General features: G+C 40.3%; 1 long non-coding RNA gene across 3 annotated transcripts in view; it reads right to left on the bottom strand.

Moving 5' to 3' along the window:
• The window catches only part of LOC135090185 (uncharacterized), a 260,934-nt gene that overhangs the window by 95,214 nt on the left and 160,720 nt on the right, over positions 1-5,000 (bottom strand). For 2 of the 3 annotated variants that reach the window (XR_010261817.1, XR_010261816.1), the window contains exon 5: positions 570-863. The exons of the other annotated variant lie outside the window; for it this stretch is intronic. This is a non-coding gene — a long non-coding RNA (uncharacterized LOC135090185). Of the gene's footprint in view, positions 1-569; positions 864-5,000 lie in introns of those variants that run through there. 3 annotated transcript variants of the gene reach the window in all.

The raw sequence follows: 5,000 nt of genomic DNA, 5'->3' as shown, positions 1-5,000 counted from the left end.
TTCTATTGTTATCATGGATCAGATTTTTTTTTTTTAAGTAAAATTTATGAATTTGTATTGTTCTTGATTATATGAACATGAATCTGCGATGACGATAGTGTAAATCTTTGGTTTATAAACTACTACTACTACTACTACTACTACTACTACTACTACTACTACTACTACTACTACCACCACCACCACCACCAGTGTGTGTGCATGAGTGATTATAGATGCGTTTTCTTCCTCGCTGCTTCGTCAGGAACACAGAGAGGATGCTAACGATGCAAGATGACAAACTTAAAACATGACCAACTAAGAAATCTGATTATTTATTGCTCCAGCATCACTTCTACGAAACAATGCACAGAACCTGTAATTGGGCTAGAGTATCATTAAATCTTTTTTCATTCTCATATTCAACTTTTTATTTTCTCCAGTATCTTTAAAAATCGTCCAAGTCGTTCAGTATATATATATATATATATATATATATATATATATATATATATATATATATATATATATATATATATATATATATATATATATATATATATATATATATATATATATATATATATATATATATATATATATATTTTTTTTTTTTTTTTCATCTTCTACAATCATCTCTTCCTTCCAAGAGCGAGTGAGGAAAACTGGCCAATGATCCCACACGCAAGAGGTGTCATGTTCCCCACAATCCTCTTATACACGACCAATCCTCTCACGGGGAAAGACGTACAAATATCCGAGTGTTCCTTCGCCGTCAGCCTTACTAGGTGATTTCCTTTTCCTGCCCCGCCATGGCCATTGCTGCCCGCCTCCCTCATTGCCGCCCAGGACTGATGGCACCAATAACCTCCAACTGCCTCCTCCTGAGTTTGCAGAGATGAAGTGGACCAATCCAAGTCACCCCCGAAAAAAAAAAAAAAAAAATGTCACAGGAGTTATTAATATGTGATGTGAGGTAAAAAGGTTGAAGCCCAGACTAAAAAAAATAAATAAACAAATAAATAAATGAAAATAAATCAAATAAATAAATAAGAATTAAAAAGGCAAGAGATACAGAGGCAAAAGTTTAGAGCTGAATGATGAAGGATCTCCTCAAAATAAACAGATTAATAGATAAGAAAATAAATAACAAATAAATAAGTAAATAAAATAAATAAATGTTAAATTCAAACGTATAATAGAGAGGCAAATATCTGGAAGTGTATTGCACTTAAATGATGAAAAGCCTCCTAAAAACGAATAAATAAATGAATAAATAAACAAATAAGTGAATAGATAAAAATAAATCAACTTAAACATAAGGTAAAGAAACAAATTTTTGGAGGTGTACTGTTGATGAATGAGGAAAATCCCCCCTAATAAAAAAGTTAAGAAGCAAGTGTTAGGAGACAAGAAGCAAGATATGGCTATGTGGCTGAAATACGTCCTGTCAAATCCTTCACCATTTTTTTTTATCTCTCTCTCTTTTTATACATAACACAAATAAGAGGTGATCACAACAACGATGCTAAATAACGGTTCATCACTAACGTTACCTAGATGCGTGACTTATCATAAAGATAACTATGTAGGCTAGTGAAATACTCGTTAGTAATGAGTCACTGATTTATGAACGTAACATAATAAAGGAAGCTGCAAGAAGCCATCAGACCTACACGCGGCACTCCCTTTATGAAACATTCCTGTCTATTTCCACCGATTTCGAAGACGACATTCAACTACATAGATCATACTGTCAGTTAATTTTGATTACTGGGCGTTCACCAAGTCACTAAACATCCTTAGTAATGAACTAATACCTACCTAAAGTTTTCCTGTAATTAGTAGGCCGCATGTTACCAGGTACTAGTAAATCAAACGAATACAAGAACCAAACTACAGTCATGAGGGAAGGTTGAAGTAATTTCTTTTTCCCCTTCTGATCCTTCCGTCCTCTCTTCCACTTTCTCCCAAGCCTAAGTACTTAGCTAAGATAGGAGTGAAATGCTTAAGGCACACAAACCTATGATACTCGAGTCAGCAATGAACAAACACCGACAATAAGCAGGACACATATAAAAGAATATTAGTGAGGTTCTCTAAGTCAAGCAAATACAAGAAACAAATGACAGTCATCAAGCAAATTGGGCGTCCTTTCCTTCTGTTCCTTTCCTTCTCTCCCACTCCCTCCCGCTTTACTTAGCTGAGAGAGGAGTGAAAGGCTTATAAAGGCGCGCACACACACACACACACACACACACACACACACACACACACACACACACACACACACACACACACACACACACACACATCTACAACGCCTTCCTCTTTTTTTCTTTCCCTCGCTTTCGCACTTGAATATTCACGAAGCGGCCGGTCTTCCGAGTGCGACAGGAATTCGTGCAAAATCTACACCTACTTGCCGCTGACAACTTTCTCAGCCTCGCCGTGGTAATTTGAGTGTTGTATCTTTGGATGAACGAGGACGGCAAAGTGACAGGGGATGGTGATGGGACTGTATGTGCTGGTGAGGACTTGTGTTTGGATATTGTGGTGGTGATCAGACAGTACATGGTGATGAGGGATGGTGATGAGACAATGTGATGATGACGGATGATGATAGAACAGTGTGTGGTAATGAAGAAGAGCGATGGAACGGTGTATGGTGGTGAAATAAGGCAATGGGACAGTGTATGGTGGTGAGGGATGATGATGAGATAATGTATGGTGAAAAGAATAGGGCAAGATCGGACAGGAACAATAAACAGTAGTGATGATACAGTGTGTGGTAATGAGGAATGGTAATGAAACAGTGTATGGTGGTTTAGGATAGAATGGGATGGGAAGGGGACTGTGGGGCGGGGAGGGATGGAAGGAAGCAGTTTTGCAAGTGCGTGTGGCCATGGACAGCGCCTCTCGTGCAGCGGCTTTAAGGTGAGGGAGGAACAGTCTTGCAAGGGGGACGGGAATATTCCCTCGAGGTTTGGTGGAGTTTCGGCCAACAACCGTGCGGGACGTGGACGGCTGGCGAGGTTACAGGCGCGTGACACTATTACCAAACTGAGAAACGCTTGATGAACAACGGCATGAGGAACACCTTACTCTGGAATGATTCTCTCTTGATGGGTTTTCACTTTATTACTTGATCCTTCTCGCTTTTTTCTTTTCTTTCTTTTTTTTTTTTTACACTCACATGTCCGTCATTATGATATTAAACATGATACCTTAACATGTAATATAATGTATGTTAATAGCAATAAAGTCAACCAATCAATCAACGACGAAATACTTGTTAGATCATCACACGATCACTCACTTCGTTTCACTCAAAACTGATAAAAAAAAAAACTTCGTACACAAAAATGTTTCATACAGGCCTGATGGCTTCTTGCAGGTTCCCTCATGCTCTTATCTAAATCACTTGCTTGACTGAGGAAGGTAATGATGCTTTGTGGCAATCTCTTTCTGAGGCAAGGCAGGGACCATACACTGAAACACATCTGACAGTACCTTTCAAAATGCTCTAGTTGAAGTGATACAGGCCTTCAATTTTTTTTTTTTTATGATTTTAGTAACAAGTTAGCAACATTTATACATAACGAACATTAGGAACACTCTTAAGAAACCGCTAATCATCTCTGTGGCCTTTGAAAATAGTCAAGGTGAGGGAACAAAGCGCTTAAGAATATGGGTCTAGGTCACTAGTACCAGAGCGGCAGGTCCCCCTCCCCCACCTCCCTCCTTGCCTTTACTCGCTACAACAACCTCGGTACTATAGCAACGGGCAAAGTACTACAGGCGGGTCCCAGTACAATGGTTGGCCAACAGCGATCCTTATCAATATTCCCAGTGGTTCTGTTTCCCCTCCCCTCTGGCACCCTCGCTGCCTCCTCGCGCTTCTCAAAGGAGGATCAGAGAGAATATAAAAGAAAAAAAAGATTGCTTCGTTGCTTTTATGAAATGTGCCCGAAGTAGAGCGTAGTAGGGGATGAAGATGGTGGAGGTAATGGTGATAATGGTGAAAAAGATGATGATGATGACAATGACATAAGCGCTATTGTGATATGATTTATATCTTCAAACATCTAAAATAAAAATACAGTTTAACGAGTAATATCACACTTTAAACATTCTATTTCCAGCACATTACACAAAAGCTAGCAGGAGTAGCGCCGCGCTGCACCACACCCTGGAATGCACGGTGCAAAAATGGATAAATAAACAAAAGTGGCACGTCACCACCCCGCTCAGGTGCTGCGGAAGAGCTGCGCCGGAAGCTTTACATTTACGGGGGAACAAGAACATTTCCACGTAAGTTGCGAGGCATGCATCACGGACACATGGGAAGCCTGACTGTGTGTGTGTGTGTGTGTGTGTGTGTGTGTGTGTGTGTGTGTTTATGTATGTGTGTGTGTGCTTATGTGCGTGTTTATGTGTGTGTGTGTGTGTGTGTGTGTGTGTGTGTGTGTGTGTGTGTGTGTGTGTGTGTATGGAGGAGGAGGGAGGGGCATGGGCAGGCGGCGGGCTGGTAAAGAAAGGTGCACACTGAATGGACGGGAAGGAGGAAACTAACAGTGGGTCAAGGGTTGGAAAAATAACTAATATCTTTCAACCAGATACACCTTCCTTTCCCTCTTCCATAAGGTAATATGTGTGTGTAGTGCGTGTCTAGGACATGAGCAGGGTCGAGCTGGTGAAGGGCTGACGACACTAAACGGGAAAGAGGAAAGTGATATTGGGTTAAGAGATAGAATAAAGTTATTTCTTTCAGTCATACACGCCTTGCTTTCCTTCATCCATAAGCTAATATCACAACTAATATCCTTAAAGTGGAGGTTCTTCCGATACACAGTGACCATGGAGGCTCACAGGAATGAATGTGCTAATATGAAACCCGGATGAGACGACATGAGTGAGGTGAGGAGTTTGAGAGAGGCTGAATTGATGGTGTTGGAAGAAGCATAGATGGAGGGGAAGGTGGGTAAAAAAGACAGACGGAAGCCTTATTAAGAATACAT

The sequence above is a fragment of the Scylla paramamosain genome, chromosome 3 (assembly GCF_035594125.1).
Source record: "Scylla paramamosain isolate STU-SP2022 chromosome 3, ASM3559412v1, whole genome shotgun sequence".
Lineage (NCBI taxonomy): Eukaryota > Metazoa > Arthropoda > Malacostraca > Decapoda > Portunidae > Scylla > Scylla paramamosain.
Note: the sequence above shows the minus strand (reverse complement) of the source record. Positions and strands in the feature narration are given on the sequence as shown.